Genomic DNA, 17,380 nt, shown 5'->3' with positions numbered 1-17,380 from the left:
TAACCTAGAAAGGGATCTTGGAAGTCATTTTGCCTACTCTCTCAATTTATATATGAAGAATCTAAGGTTCAGTGAATGATTCACTCCACATCAATCACTCAGTTAACATTTATTAAATAAGTATCCACTATGTGCAGGCACTATAAGTGATATGGGGTATATAAAAAAGGCAAAAAAGAGTTCCTGCCCTAGAGGCATTTATAATCTAATGGCAGAGACAATGTACAAACAAATATACAAAAGATTAATAGGAAATAATTTAAAAAGGGAAAGTACATGAGCATCATATAAGATAGAAAGTCACAAGGAGCCAAGATTTGAACCAAGACACTTTTTCCAGTGCACAAAAAATATAAACTCAAATCCCTTCCCCACAGGTGTCTACCCTCTCCTAGTTATGGTTTCCATACATGCATTCCAATTGGCTAGCCATCCTTTGGAACCAAAAAAAAAAACCCCAAAACTCTATTCCCACTCCGGGATCTATATCAAGATTATAGACAACAGGATCATAGATAGAGCCTTGGAAAAGATATTAGAGATCAATTTTACAGTTGAGGGAACTGAGGCCCAGAGAAGTTAAGCAGCAGAGTCAAGATTTGAATCCAGTTCTTCTGAGTCCAAACCTGGAACTCTTTTTACTATGCCATTCTTCTTGGTTTCCCTGGCCAGCTCATAAGTTATCTAACCATTAGCAAACAGTCCATGAAATAAGCCTTAAAGATCATCACTCCCTTCATTTTGCAGATAAGGAAGCAATCCGAGGCAGAGAGGAAAGGAATGACTTTGCTAAGGTCATACAGCCAGGTAGAAGCAGACTCACTTAGACCACTTTTATTTCCCTGTAACATGAAGCTTCTCCTCAGCATCTCTCTTCAAGGCAAGGAAGAAGCTGGAACTGAATTTTAACTAAGGCAAAGTCAAACTTGATATACATTCCCAAATCTGATTGGCTCAGTACTATTAAGGACCATAAGAATCCACACCTCCAGGCAGCTAGATGGCACAGTAGATAGAGCACCAGCCCTGGAGTCAGGAGTACCTGAGTTCAAATCCGGCCTCAGACACTTAATAATTACCTAGCTGTGTGGCCTTGGGCAAGCCACTTAACCCCACTGCCTTGCAAAAAAAGAAAAAAAAAAAGAATCCACACCTCTCAAGAAAGTTTCTCCCTCTACCTACCTGTTCCCAAGTGGTGGTGGTTCTCCACAGCCAAAACACAGTTCAGTCTTAGAAAACAAGATGTTTCTCTCTAGATTTCCCTTTTTTTCTTGAAAAAAACAGGAGAAATAAGTGGCTCTTACCAGCCAAGGACTATCAGTAGCATTGGTGATGGCTTCAACACAGTATTGGCTCCTGCCTGCTTCAGCAGGAGCCCAAGCAACACAAACATTCATCTTCATTGTCTGGGCTAAAGTATATTTCGATTTGTTTAAGAGGCACTCTATGACTGACACCTCAAAGTGGTTGGAGAGTCTTTTGTCTGAGCTAAAGAGCAGGGCATTTGAGGTCCAGCCTGGCTGCTCCCATAGGGGCCTCAGGTCTATTTTCCTGGGCTTTCAATCCCCCACATAGACAATGGAAAAGCTGGGTGAGAGTGTATGAAAGGTAAAGACAAGATATAAAGGGACAGACTACAACAAGAGAATCCTGAAAAAAAAAATCTTGCTAAGTTCCTTCCATGAAACAGGTTAGAGCTATCAAACTTTTCAGAAGTAAGAAAAGCACCTCTTTCTCTTTTCCCCACCCTCCATCATCTCTGTAGAATCCAGATCCCCAAAGGGTCCCCACCCTAACTCAATAGGTTCAATTCTATCTGATTAACACTGGATACAACTTCTGATTAGTACAGTGGCCTTTGACAAAGGGCAAATGTCAGGCTCCTACAGGGGTGAGTAGACCTTCTTCCAGAAAAGGGACATTTCCCTCAAAGGCACAGAATGGGGTGGGTGACGGGTGCAGGGAGGACAGCTGACAATAAAGAGTGCCAGAGCAAACTTTAAGCCTCAGGGAGCAATTAAGGCAGGTAAGGATGAGGGAGAAAGATTATGATGGTAACTGCCTGAGGATCTTTAGGATCCTCTGCATTGTGGAGATAGGTAAGGGAGTATGAGTTTATAGTCAGATAGCAGCTCACATTCTCCCAGGGAAGATTTCAGATGCATTTATAAATTTCATAGGATTTGGTTGTAAAGACCATTAGAGATCATCTAATTTGATGCCCTCATTTTACAGATGAAGAAACTGAGGTCCAGGAGGGAAACAGAGTGGAAGAAGCCAAGAAATGCAGAAACTAGGAAGTAGGTAGAGGTGGGTCTTTGTGATTCAGCAAGGACATAGAGGAGAAAAGATGAGGGCTGAGTAGTAATGGGCTTTTCCAAAGTGTAGTGTTGATCACAAGGAATGCCACTATCTCCAGTAATTATTGTTCTTCCCACCTCATCTCAGCACATAAACACCAAGATCTGAAACCCTTACCATTCTCTGTTCTGAAGCCTTCCCTGATTATGCCCCAAAGAAGTAATCTTTCTTTTCTCTAAATTCCTATTGAACTTTTTGTTTATAGCACTCTCAAATAAAAACTCTTTACAGGGTTTAAGCCTAACTAACTAGTAATGGGGTAACTGAGGTTCCATGGTGATGACATTTGAAGGGGCACATTTTTTCTGTCTGCTCACCTCCCATCTCTACAGCTCACCTTGCAGTTCATTGTCAGCATATACCATGAGCAGTGTGATTTCCTTGGGGCTGTCATCTTCACTGGGTACCAATGTGTTGTCCCTTTCCTGGGGTCTACCTTCTTCCTAACCCCAGAGGGGTGAAGGTGGGACTTTCTAGAGAATAGACTCCCTCCTCTCAGGCTGTACTGATGATTATATAGTCCTCTTAAATGCTGCCACCACCATCACCACATATGGACCACACCCATTCCTCAATCCTCTGTCTCTATACCACATATTCAAGTCTGGCTTCACTTATCTTTCCAATTACATCACTTTCCAGTCAACCTGTGCCTTTTTCCTCTTTCTACTTATAAACCCCAACCACACTTCCCCCTATCCTCTCCCATCTACCTGAATTTTCATTTGAATTCAACAAGCCTTTATTGAGTTCCCACATTGGGCTAGGAGGGTACTTCAGAGACAAAGGTAGAGTACAAAGACAAAAATGAAACCATCTTGCCCTCTAGCAGCTTACATTCTACAAGGGGGGACCAACATTTTAAATCAATACAAAATATACACAAAGTAAATACAAACTAATTCAAGGGGCATTAACAACTGGAGAAATAAGGAAAGGCCCCTGGTAGAAGGTGACATTGAAGCTGAACCTTATGGGGTTCTAAGAGGCATAGATGAGGAAGGAGAGCATAGACATAAAGGGAAAAAACATGGAATGTCATATGGGGAATAAAATGAATTCTGTGAGGAAAATAATGAATTCTTTTATGGATATGTTGAGCTTGAGATGCCTATGTAACATCTAGGTGGAAATCTCCATTTGATGGTGAAAAATCAGCACAGAGGAAAAAGATCTTTCAGTGGATAGAGAGCCCTGTCTAGGAGTCAAGGAAGTCTCATCTTCCTGAGTTCAATTCCAGCCTCAGACACCTAATAGCTACAAGGGCAAGTCATTTCACCTTGTTTGCCTTTGCTTCTTCATTCACAAAAAAAATGTGCTGCTAAAGGAAATAGCAAAACATTCCATTGTCTTTGCCAAGAAAATGCTAAATGAGGTAACCAAGAGTTGGACATGACTGAAAAATGACTGAACTACAGCAAAGATGGATTATCAATTGTATATGGAAAGGAGCAAAACATAAGAAAAATGGGGTAAAGCAGACAAGGGGCAGGACAAACAGAGAAGCTTATATTTGATTATATTTGATTCTAGAGATAAAAACCACTGGAGCTCCTTTAGCAGAAATGGGAAGGAGAAAACCTAGTCAGAGTTATGCTTTAGAAAAAGTCCCTTGCTAACTAAGTGGAGGATAAATTGGAGTGAAGAGAGATGAAGCAAGGAGACCTACTGAAGGCTACAGTGCTAGTTTTGCCATGAGGCAGTGGAGATTTGAATTAGGACAGGAGTTATAGGAGTGAAGACAGGGCAAGAACTACAGATATTCCAAAGGTAGAAAATGACAAAAGATTAGATATTTGGTGAATAATAAGACTGAGGATAATTCTGAGGGTAATTAGAAGGATGATGATATCTCCAACAGTAAAAGGAAGGTTTGGAGGGAAGGAGGGTTACAAGGTGAGTGAAATGAATTCTATGTTGAACATGTTGACTTTTGAGATACTGAACGGATATCCAGTTTGAGATGTAGGATGTGGATGATGATCTAGCAAGGGAGACTTAGAAGGATAGGTAGGAGGAGAACCAGAGGAGAGATATATTGGAAAACCCCAGAGAAGAGGGAGTATTCAAAAGTATCAAAAGCTACAGAGAGATTAAGAGGGACAGGGACTGGGAAAAAAAGACCTTGGGATTTAGCAGCTCAGAAATAATTGATGACCTTAGAGAGAGCAGTTTCACTACAGTGAATCTGGAAACCAGATTGCAAAGGGTTGAGAAGTGAGTGGGAGGTGAGGAAGTGGAGGCTGGAAGTGTAGACAGCTTTTTTCTAGGAGTTTGGCAGTGAAATGCCTTTGCTTGTCTCATCCCCTGCTGCCTGGAATGGATTCCCTTCAACCACCCCCAATCTCCATTTGTTGAAATTCTTCCATGTTTTCAAGGTCTAGCACAGGCATCACCCTCTCCAGGAAGACACCTTTCATTCCTTCCATTTCTTCAACTCCTTACCCAAATCCCAGTTTCTTCTCCATCCTCAAATGTCTTATAGCATATTATTTGGATTCATTTTCTGTACTTCACTCATTTTCCCATAGGTCATAATTATTTGCTGATATGTATTTCTCCTCATTAGATTGTAAGTTCCTTGAGAATAGGGTCTATTGCAAATCTATTTCTATATACTGTACACAGTATAAATTAGTTATACCCATCAAATTTATGGTGTTCCATAAATTATAAGACTTTTGAAAAACTCCATACAAATTTAGTATTCACTGCTGTACTTTCAATTGCTTTTGTCTAAGTCTTACCTGTCCTAAAAGATTGTAAGTCATGGTCTATGTGTTTTATTTCAATGTTCAATGTAGAACACTTCCTTACATAGTAGGTACTCAAAAAACACCTGTGAAATAAATGGACAAGTGAATGATTAAATAATATCATCATAGAATATTATAGCTAGAAGGAATCTTAGATATCATAAGTTCAGTTCCTTAATTTTACAAATGAGAAAACTGAAGCCCAACAAGAGTGGTGATTTGTCTAAGCTCCTCATGGCAGAATCAGATTTACAAATGATAATCTTCCCACTCCCAATCAACCACTTTCCTTTGGTTTCCTAGAAAGTAACACTTTGGCCTGAAAATTTTCCCTGGGGTCACCTTTCCGTTGCATTTATCATTTAGGAAATAAAAATTAATCTGAAAGAACCCTGGAGGTTCTGATCTTATTGTTGCTTCCAGAAAATTTCTCTAGACCTAAGAGATGATGGCAATGACTGAAATGCCAAAGAAACCACTTTGGGATCTCCAAAGTTTCACTTTGCCTAGCCCCACACTCAAAGTCACTCTTTTATACCATTCAATGACTAGTCATTCAATGACTGAATGACTGAAATCATTCAATAATGGTAACTCACTTGCAAAGAAGCAATCCATTCTATCTTTGGACAGTTCTAATTCATAAACAATTCTTCCTTGAATTAGGCTGACACCTGCCTCTCAGTTATTTCCATTTATCCTTACTAGTTCTGCCCTCTCAGGCCAAGCAAAATAGGGCTTAATCTTTCTTCCACATGACAGCCTTTCAAACACCTGAAGGTAACTCTCATGTCCCCCACTAAATCTTCCCCTCTCTAAGATAAATAGACCTAATTCCTTCAGCAAATTCAGGGATTCCATCATTTCATTTGCTCTAATAGAATTCTTAAATGGTTTTCTTCTTGTACATGGCCCTTAGCTAAGTGGTATTCAGAGGGAGTTAGGTAGACCCCAGACCCAGCCTGCTGGGAATTTGTAGCCTAAGGCAGATACTCTTCAATGAATGGAAATATAGAGGACAAACCCGTAAGGAATACATAACTAGGAAAAGTTGATACCTTACAATGAAGGGTAAAAGTGAAAGGGGAGTTGCTAGTCTCTAACTTAAATAAAGATGTCAGTCAGTATGGGGCAGAGTTCTGCAAAGCAATGGTAGCAATTTTGAGCCTAGAGAAATCAGAAATAGGAGACACAAAAACAGGATACAGAAGCCAATCAACCTTTCATATCCCCTAAAGTTTCCAAGACCCTGAATTGTATACCATACAAACGTATTAGGCATTAGATTTGTTTCCACCAGGTTTCCACTGGGACCCCCTACAGTCTTTGTAAACAGCCTAGAATCATACCATCTTCTATTTTGAAGGGAATTTTTTTTTATAAGTCATCTAGCCCAATCTCTTATCCAGCAATATCCCTGATAGATGGTCATCCAGTCTCGTTTGAAAGCCTTCAGGGACAAGAAACTCAGTACTTTCTAAAGTAGTTTATTCCACTTTGGGACAGATCTAATTAAAAAGTTCTGTCTTATACTAAGCTAAGAACTCCCTTACTATTAACTTCCATCCTCTGCTCCCAGTTTTCCTTGCAGGAGCAGACAGCACAAATCTAAATTCTCTACAACATCCCTTCATATATTTGAAGCAGAGTTCACATATCCTTATTTCCATCCAAATAATTTGCTGCTAAATTATATTCCAATTTGATCAGTGTCACGTCTATAAGGTGGTTCCAGAACAGAGTGCAGAGCTCCAAACATGACCTGACCAGAGCAGAATGCAGGGGGACTAACTCTTTTGTTGTACCAGTCTTCCATCTCCTGCCTATGCCCAAGAGTCAGTTTGCATCTTGCACAGGTGAAGCTCTTGGTCTGTGTCAAAGAACTTAATACATATACTATCTTATTTGGTTCTCAGAATAACTCTTCAACTCTGTCTTCAAGATTGAGATTGCTAGGCCCTTTTACAGAGAGGTTTCCAGACATTAGTTGAAATGACTTGCCTAAGGTCATTTACCCAGTTGTAATAGTCACCAGTCACCCTGACTTTTGTTTTGTCACTGGACTTTGATGACTCTGGAAAAGTGAAGTTGATGATTTGTGCAACTCCACCTCACTTAAACTCAATTCAAGTCATCACTTGTTCTTGATGCCACTGGTCTTCTTTGAAAATGAAGGATAACAACAATGCTAAAATAGAATTAGGACTAGAACCCAAGGCTCTTGACTTTTAATACAATGCTATTTCTACCACATTATATGATTATATTGAACTTCTTTGAGATGAGTTCCATTAGCCCCAAAGGTGCTCTTATTCCTGCCTGTATTCATTTGAAAGAGAGCTGGGTTTGTAAATAAGGAGCCTGAGTTCAAGAACTGGGTTTGGTTACTACTTGTGTGACCTTGGGCAAATCATTTTTCCTTCTTTGGACCTTGGTTTCTTGGATTAGATGGCACCTGGGAAACCTTCCCTCTCTCTAAATCTGTGAATTTATTTATGATCCTATAATGCTATGAACACTAGTCAAGTATTTCAAGACTGCTAAGGAGTTTGTGAAGTTCTATGGAAAGAGTACTGGAAATCTGGGATCTAGTTCTAGCCTCATCTTATTGATTGTCTGACTTTTGCATGGCAAATTAATACTGGCAATAAGACAGCAAATTTAGATGTCCAAAAGGTAGTGATTGGGGAGACTGGAGCTCAGGAAAGAGATTAGGACTCTATACATAATAGGAATCTGCATAAAAGTGATAGTGAAACCCAAGGGAGCTAATGAGCTCATCAAGTGAGATAGGGTTGAGCAAAAAGAAAAAGGACCCAGGAAAGAACACTGAGGGAAATCCACATTTAGTGGGCATGTCATATAGGAAGACATTAGCAAAGAATATTGAGCAGTCATTCAGATAAGAGGATAACTAGGAGAGAGAGAAATGTCACAAAAACCTAGAGGAGCCAGTATCTAGGAAAAGTTATGTTCAAGAGTGTCAAATGCTGCAGAATTCAAAGAGGATGAGGACTGAGGGAGAACAATAACTGGGTATGGTCATTAAAAAGCATTGGTTTCTTTGGAGAAGGTCATTTCAGTTGAATGTTGAAGTTGGACCTTAGATTGCAAGGATGAAGAAGAGAGTAAGGAGAGGAATGGAAGCAATATTGCAGGTGATTTTCTCAAGGTGTTTAACCACAAAAGGGAGAATCGATATTTGAAGATTGCTTCAAATGAGAAATTTTTTCTCCCCAAAACTCTATTTGGACATATTTGTTGGCAACTCTGGGAAGGACCAGAGTTAGGGAGACCCAATAAATAGGTAAAGATTAAAGGGAAGGAAGCAGAAAAGGGAGAGGGAGGGAGGGAGGGAGGGAGGGAGGGAGAGAGGGAGGAGAGAGAGAGAGAGAGAGAGAATATGAGGTCAGGGAAATAATTTGCTGGAGAAGAGGGGAGAATATGAATAATGGGTACATGTATAGGGGTTGGCCTTGGTAAGCTGAAAGAACCACTTTTCACTGAAGATAAAAATGAAGGAGGAGAAGATAGTAAGGGAAAATGCCTGAATTATGTGAGATGAAAAGTTGAAAGGGAAACTTAGAATGAATTCAGTGTTTTGGTGATACTATGATGAGGTCCTAAGTTGAGAGAATGGGAGCATCCAGTGCCATGGAAAGCTTGGGAAGAGATGAAAAAGCTTAGAACAATCACTGTGGAGAGCAGAGTACTCTCTGGCCCCATATGTAAAACAAAAGGGGTGGGATAGATTATTTCTGAGGTTCCTTCTTTATGATCTCATCCCAATATTGCTTAGCATCAGAGCCAGGACTAACATAGTTATCAAATAAGTGATAGAAGAAGTGAGACTTCTGAGGTTCCTTCTAGCTCTAGATGTATGATTCTTTGGTACTTTAAGTACTGAGAGACCAGAGGAAGTTGAAGTAGTATGATCTGCCATGTTAAAGCACGTGATAACGTTTTGAAGACTACATAAATTCTTGTTCAAATATCTAACTTAGTCCTTAGGCAGAAAATGCTTTTAACTGAATGAGAATGCTTGTTGACTTGAAAGAAACTGGGTTTGTTAATAAAGAACTTGAATTCAAGGACTGGGTTTAGGTACCACCTGTGTGACCTTGGGCAAATTATTTTACTTCTTTGGGCCTTAGTTTCTCGAATTAAGTGGCACCTGAGGTTCCTTCCCTCTCTCTAAATCTGTGAATTTATGATCCTATAATGGTATGGACACTAGTCAAGTACTTCAAGACTGCTAGGGAGACTGTGAAGTACTATGGAAAGAGTACTGGAAACCTGGGATCTAGTTCTAGCCTCAACTTATTGATTGTATGACCTTGGGTAACTTCTCATCTGCAAAACAAAAGTTCCTGTAAAGTCCTTTCGGACTCTAATATCTTTTGATTCTATAAGCCATGGTTTATCTTTGATGGAATCATAAGATCTTTGGATTAGAAAGAACTCCAAAATGGTCATCTAGTCTAGTGCCTGAATGAGATTCCCCTTTATAATATACTAGACAAGTGATAACTTATCCATGGTCTAAGATCTCCAGAGTCAGCCTATTTCATTTTGGGGTAATTATAATGATAAAAACAATCATTTCCCCTTCTATTAAACCTAAATAATAGATAGCATATTTATTGCAAAGCATTTTACAAATAAGATGTGACTATCAGATAAGGAAATTAAAAACCAAAGTTAAGTGACTTGTCCAGAGTCATACAGCTAGTAGGTATCTAAGGTTATATTGGAATTGAGGTCTTCTTGAAGAAGAAGAATAAATAGCACCCATCTCTCATAGTTGTTGTGAGGATAAGGGCAGTTATTGTAATATTCAAAAATAAACAAACAAATAAATAAATAAAACTGTTATCGCATATAATTTTGCTATCACTTATATTTTATTTTTTCTTAAGGAGAAGATTTCTCTCTCAACACAATTTAGATCAATATATAGCATGGAAATAATATAAAGACTAATAGACTGCTTTCTGTGGGGGCTGGGGAGAAGGAAGTAAGATTTAGGGATAAATTGTAAAATTCAAAAATATATAAAGGCAGCTAGAGGTGCCTAGTTAAAGTACTGGTCATGGAGTCTGGAGGACAAGAGTTCGAATCCAGCCTCAGATGCTTGACTCTTACTAGCTGTGTGACCTTGGGAAAGTCACTTAACCTTGATTCACTCACATTAGGGCTATCTCCAGTCATCCTGACTTAGCACAGCACCCCCTCACTGAAAACCAATTCATGAGCTTGTCATGGCATTACCTCCTTGATGTTATGGATATGAAGATAAAATGAAATAATGTTATTAAAGTGCTATGTAAATGCTATCTGATAGAATTATTCTACCTATTGCACCTAGGACTAGGAGCAGATTTAATTTCTCATCCATGTGACAGTTCTTCAAATATTTTACAGTTAGCCTATCTTGCTCTAAGTTTTCTCTTCTCTAGGGAAGTTAGGTGGTGTAGTGGATAGAGAGCACTTGTCCTGGAGTCAGAGGTCTGAATTCAAATCTGCTTCAGGCAGATTTACTATCTGTGTGACCCTGGGAAAGTCACTCTATCCTATTTACCTCAGTTTCCTCATCTGTAAAAATGATCTGGAGAATGAAATGGGAAACCACTCCAGCATCTTTGCCAAGAAAATCTCAAAATAAGTTCACAAAGAGTCAGACACAACTGAAACAACTGAACAACAACAATAACAAAGTGCAGGTCTTCTTGACTCTGTGACTGTATCCATTATACCAGTAGTTATCAAATCTTTTTGGTCTCAGCACCCTTTTGAACTTTAAAAATTTAACGAGGACTACTCCAAAGAGCTTCTGTTTATATAGGTTATATCTGTCTAATTTTTACATATTAGACATCAAAATATCTTGGTATTATTATGAGAACAGTTATGACCTTGAAGGACCTCTTCACCCTACTTTCAACATACTTTGAAGACCACACTACTATAGCATATTGCCTTTAGTTACTGTTTTTACATTTATTCTGAGGAGATTTTATCTTTTTTTTTTTCATTTTGACCCAAGGCTTTATTTTTTTTTTTGGACCTTGACTCTATCATCCAATGTATTAGTTCTCTCTCTCTAGTTTTGTTTTCATCCAAAAATCTGATTAACATTTTATCTAAGCTTCTATTGTCAAGATTAAAAATCTCCTACTTACATCACTATATTCTTTAAGTATCACCCTCCTAACCTACACTAACCAGTATATGATCAATACCTACCTCTTTAAGACATTTAATTGAAGTACATGGAACCCAGCCAATGGTCAATAATAGTAATAATTCACATTAATATCAGAGATTACAGTTTATGCATGGCTTTCCTCACAACCCTGTGACACAGATTATTATTACTTTACAGATTAAAAAAAATAAGGTCAAGTCACACAATTTGTAAGCCTCAAGTCTTCTGACATCTTCAATTGCCTTGATTTTCCAAGTCCCCCATGCTGTTTCTCAAACTAACAGGCCAAGAGGTTAATTAGTTTTCAATTCAGTTCAAGAAATACTTACTAAATGACTGCTTTGTGCCTAATGCTGTGCTAGGTGGAAGAGACTTTTGATGATAATCACTGAAAAATCCAAGGTTATTTAGCTTGAAGAAGAGTTGAATTAAGTAGGACAAAGTAGCTACCTCCAAATAGTCATGAGGAAGAGAAAACATATTAAACCAGTTTTATTTGGCAATTAGATGCCACAGTGAAAACAGGGTTGGGCTTGGAATGAGGAAGCCAGGAAGATTCCTTCCTAGCTATGTGATCCTTGGAAAACTGCCTCAGTTTCTTCATCTGTAAAATAACCCAGAGGAAATGATAAACCTCTCCAGAGCTTTGGCAAGAAAACTTCAAATGAGGCCATCAAGAGTCCACATGAATTGAAAAAAGGATTGAACAACAATGGATAAATTTGGATGGAGGGGGAAATACTTGTGAATCCCATTTGCTACTTTCAATCCTATTTCTTTTTTAAAAAAATATATTATGTATTTGTTTTTCCAAATATAGACAACAGCAATTTTTACCAATCATTTTTTTTGCGAGGTTTTGAGTTTTACAATTTTTCTTCCTCCATCCCCTCCTTCCCCCCTCCCCCTGACAGAAAGCAATCTGACACAGGCTCCACATTTATAATCATGTTAAACATGGATCCATATTGACCATGCTTTCAACCCTATTTCAAAGGTCACAGGGATCAAACTCCCTGGTGTTTGTGCCAGATTACTTTGACTTGGGAGCAAAAGCCTAGAATTTGTCACATGCTGCTGACTGTAGACCAGACCAGTAACTCAAACAGCAAAGAACTGGTGCTGGCAGCTATCCTCTCCATCTCTCATATCATGTGAACCTATGGCAAGACTGGGAAGTGGAGTCTTCCCGGGAAGTGACTATGTCTACAGTTGCTTTTTGCTAAGGTCAGGTTGTATTTGAATGAATCATCAGTATTGCCAAGAATTCCTCTTTGCATAGGAAGTTGGGAATGTGTGTGTGTGTGTGTGTGTGTGTGTGTGTGTGTGGGAAGGAAGGAAAGGTTGGGTGTCAGGCCTGGCAAACTTGACACTCTGCCATTAAGTGATCTTCCAGTTCTACTCCACCCACCACTAGGGTCCTGTTCTTGCATCCTGATGGTAGGGTTGAGCCTTCCTACACACACACACACACACACACACACACACAAACACACAGAGTTACGCTTCATAAGCAAATGGAGTGTGTATTTTTGAAAAGCGGGATTAATTTTGGCTCCCTAAATGCTCCCAGACCTAATTCTCTAGAACTGATACTGGGCCATTTCCACATAGACATGTGCCATGGCCTATTCTCTAAAGCACTTTCTGTTCTCAAACTCTACCCTAGTTGGCGGAAAAAGGCCTGGGGTCTCCCTATTGATCTCTCTGATTTCCCAAGAAAAGGAAACTAGTGAGACCACAGAGGAGGTATGGCTCTAGTTTCTTTTTTTCTAATCCTAGGTGGCTACTCCTTCAGGACACAGCCCAGTCCAAGTTGAGCCTGGGATTATTCTGTGCCTCTTGTTTTCCTAAACATTCTCATTTTCCTGGTCGCTTCCTCCTGAGGAAGGCAGGACAAGGGGAAATGGGGAGAAATACAACAAAATGGATTGAAAGAGACCTCCAGGAGGCAGCTAGGTGTTGTAGTGGATAGAGCACTGGCCCTGGAGTCAGGAGGACCTGAGTTCAAATATGACCTCCAACAATTAATAGTTGTCTAGCTGTGTGACCTTGGGCAAGTCATTTAACCCCATTGCCAGGAAGGAAGGAAGGAAGGAAGGAAGGAAGGAAGGAAGGAAGGAAGGAAGGAAGGAAGGAAGGAAGGAAGGAAGGAAGGAAGGAAGGAAAGAAAGAAAGAAAGAAAGAAAGAAAGAAAGAAAGAAAGAAAGAAAGAAAGAAAGAAAGAAAGAAAGAAAGAAACCATCCTTACAGATGAAAGTTTGGTGGGGATGAGGCTACCAGGACAGAATATTGCATATAGAGATGTGCTGGAGACAACTCTAACCAGCTTTTGAGAACTGACCTTGAAATTTTCAATATGAATATTTACACTTCAGAAAATAGGCAATCCCTACAAAGAAGGGCTTGATTTATTGTTTCCTTGATTGTCTAGCATCAGAAAGTATAGAAAGTGTGAGTAACACAGATTAAACTTGAAAATGTGCATGCACATATCCCCACCTCCACAGTAGTTAAGGCATAGTTGTTTAAATTTTTACCCTTGCATTATTGCTCAAAAAAAAACATTTCTTGCAATCAGCAAGAGTGCAGTAGAAGATACAAGAAATGAAGCCATTACCAGATTGGAAACTAATGATGATGATGATGATGATGATGATGATGTTAAACTGACATTTATACAGTACTTTATAAAGCCCTTTATATAGCACTGCAAAGTGCTTTCTACCCAGTATTTCATTGAATCCCACAATACCCCGATTGTAGATATACATCATCAGAAAAGATTTCTTAATCATATGTTTTTGGTTAATTGTTTCTTCATCAAAAAGAGGAGAAGGGATCAAAGGAAGAGATTCTAGTGTAATCTTACCTGAAGGCAGAGTGTATGAGAGTTTTTAGAAAACTCAAATTACTTTTAAATTTTTTTTTAATTTTTGAGTTCCTCTCTCCCTCCTTCCAGCCCTTCATCAATATGATAGTCATTACACATGTGAAGTTATGCAAAATATATTTTTGTATTAAGCATGTTGCAAAAAAACAAAGATAAAATTAAAAAATATATAGCATTTACTCTTCAGACAACCACTGTCCCTCTCTCCCTTACCCCTTTATCCCATTTCCCCCCCAACATATCTATATATGTGCAATCAGTTTCCAAACTGGCTATTCTATCTTCAAGATACTATTTTTTGTTTGTTTTTTTGCAAGGCATTGGGGTTAAGTGACTTGTTCAAGGTCACACAGCTAGGTAATTATTAAGTGTCTGAGATCAGATTTGAACTCAGGTCCTCCTGACTCCAGGGCCAATGCTCTGCCCACTGTGCCACCTAGCTGCCTCCTCCAAGATACTCTTTCACCCTTTTCTTTTCAACCTTCCTTACTATTCCCACAGCTACCAGCCTAATGCTGGGCCTCTCGCTTAGTTTACTTAGTGGTGCAGTGTACAACACATCTGGATTCAGGAGGACTGGGATTCAAATCTGACCTCAGACAACTGGCACTAGCCATGTGACCTTGGGCAAGTCACTTAACCCTGATTGCCTCACATCCAGGACCATCTCCAATTGTCCTGATTCGTATCTGGACCCAGATAGCTCTGGAGGAGAAAATGAGGATGGTTGCTTAGTTCTACAGCCCCTCACTCAAATCCAATTCATGTGCTTGTCATGGCATCACCTCCCTGATGTCATGGTCTTCCTTTGAGAAGGAAGGACAAACATTATCATCATCATCTTCACTGTAATACTCTCCTATGCCTCCCCAGCTTTCCAATCTCTACTTATTCCAGTCTCTCCTAGATACTACTGCCAGATTCATTTTCCTAATGAGCATCTTTGATTATAATAAAAAACCTTTAATGCTTCCCCAATGCCGAGTCCCTCTTCCTTCCAACTCACTGTGCTCTAAACTACTCTTTATATTACTTGCTCTTAAGCCTGGAATGCATCACCTCTTTCACCAATTTTCTTTATTTCTCTATTGATGAAGTGTATAAAGTATGTAAGACCTGAAATTCAAATCCTACCTGGGATACTTAATAGCTGTGTGACCCTCCCCCTGCCCAAATAAGTCACTTAATTTTTCTCAGTCTTAATTTCTTCATCTGTAAAATCAGAGTAATAATATCACCTCATCCCTATGATTTGGTGAGGAAGAAATGAGAATATATTTTAAAGTACTCAGCAAACTTTAGAAGGCCATGTAAATATTATCTCTTCAAGACCAGGCCAGGTATCATCTTTCCCAGTGTTTCCATTTAGAACTAAATCTACAATTACACTGTCCTGTAAGGATTTTGATGTGCTTTACATTCATTATCTCATCTGAGCTTCATTGCAATCCTGTGAGGTAGGTACTGGGACTGTTATTATCCTCATTTTCTAGAAGAAGAAATTGGCACTCAGAGAGGTTATGATATTCTTTTAATTCAGATCCTTCTGACACCAGTTCCAAGTATTTCCTCACCTATACCACACTGCCTTTCTAAAGAGCACTTTATCCAAATCTCCCTTAAGTTTTAATCATATTCCAATTTGCAAGACTGTTATTTATGGTCATTTCTGCAATGAGGCCAAAAGTTCCTCGAAGGTGGGGACCAGGACCTACTCATCACTGTACTTCTCTTAAATCCCTAGAGCAGAGTTCTAACCCCATCCCCTCATTTCAGAAATGAGGAAAATAAAGTCCAGAGATGGAAAGCAACTTGTCCAGTGTCACAGTAGTAGGAAATATGAAGACTGAGATTTGGACCTAGATCTTCTGATTCAAATGAATGTTCTTTCTCTATCTGACTGTCTCCATTAACATTTGTTGAAATTGAGTTCCTAGGAAGGGAGAAGATGCATGAATTCAGTGAGCTCCATACATATTGATTTCTAATTATTTCTGCAGTCTAACTCAAGCATTTGCTGAAACTGAAACCCATGTCATCCTTCCCTGGTCGACTGTTTCCCTGACTTGAGTCTTGCTTCATATGTCCCCAGTGGGTGTTGCCTGGGCGAGTAGAAGCAGGAAATCAAAGTCCTTCCTTTTCTAAGCCAGCTCTCCAGATCAATTGCAGTTGTAAAAGTTCACAGAGATAGTTATATATAATATTTTTATGTGATCCTCAAATGAATTCCTTTTAAAAGCATCTTTTCTTGGGTACTTTGAAATAATTAAAGTCTTCCATCAAATTATCCAGGAGATCTTTCCATGAAAAGCCTTTAATTTCATCTGCCTTAATGTAATTCTATTCTAGCAGATGAACTCAGCATTTTATTTTTCTTCAAATATTGTGTCAGGGACCTTAATCTGAGTTTAAGTCTAACGGTAAAGGGCAGAATTCTCTCTCTAGACCAAAAGGGGAGCCACAATCCATAACCCAAGAGGTAATCCTCAGCTCAGCCTCCACCATCCAGCTTCCACTGGCATTGTATGGATGCTGCTCACTGTGTGACCTTGAAGAAGTGACTCTTTTAAGATTCAGATTCCTTATATACCAAAAAGACTGAATAACACTAGTATTATCTACCTTACTGGAATGGTGCAAGGAAATATTACATATAGTACTTTAAAATTATAAATAGCTGATCTTCTCTGAATATCTACTACAAGTTTTTTACATAGAACAGACAATAGTAAGAATACAAGAAATTATATGATGGACTCTGTCCTCTGAGAGTTTATAGTCTAGCCAGAAATACCAAATACATACATATATATGCATAAATACATGCATATTAAATATATATTGCTCTAGTTTTCTCTCAGTATTAATATATGTATACATAGACACACATAGGTGAAACTATAAAGAAAAACAAAATGTCTTTGAAGTCTTGACTGTTCTTTGCATTTATCAATGGAAAGGGGAAGGGATACAATGAAAGCAGAAGTCCAGGTAAATGAATGGCTAACATTCTAGGCATTTAGAAAATCTGAAAATTTATTTTCCTTTCCTCTCTAATATTCCCACTAGTTCCATGAAACTAAAGAAGGAAAAAGAACAGAGAGAGGAAAATCTGGCAACATCTTTGAGTCCATGACTATGCATTAAAAAGAGTGCTCAGAT

General features: G+C 38.9%; 1 protein-coding gene across 8 annotated transcripts in view; it reads right to left on the bottom strand.

Annotated features, from left to right (window-relative positions):
* GRIK4 (glutamate ionotropic receptor kainate type subunit 4) overlaps positions 1-17,380 on the bottom strand; it is a 685,181-nt gene that overhangs the window by 475,917 nt on the left and 191,884 nt on the right. The window lies entirely within an intron of this gene.

This window comes from Macrotis lagotis, chromosome 1 (genome assembly GCF_037893015.1).
Source record: "Macrotis lagotis isolate mMagLag1 chromosome 1, bilby.v1.9.chrom.fasta, whole genome shotgun sequence".
Taxonomy (NCBI): domain Eukaryota; kingdom Metazoa; phylum Chordata; class Mammalia; order Peramelemorphia; family Peramelidae; genus Macrotis; species Macrotis lagotis.
Note: the sequence above shows the minus strand (reverse complement) of the source record. Positions and strands in the feature narration are given on the sequence as shown.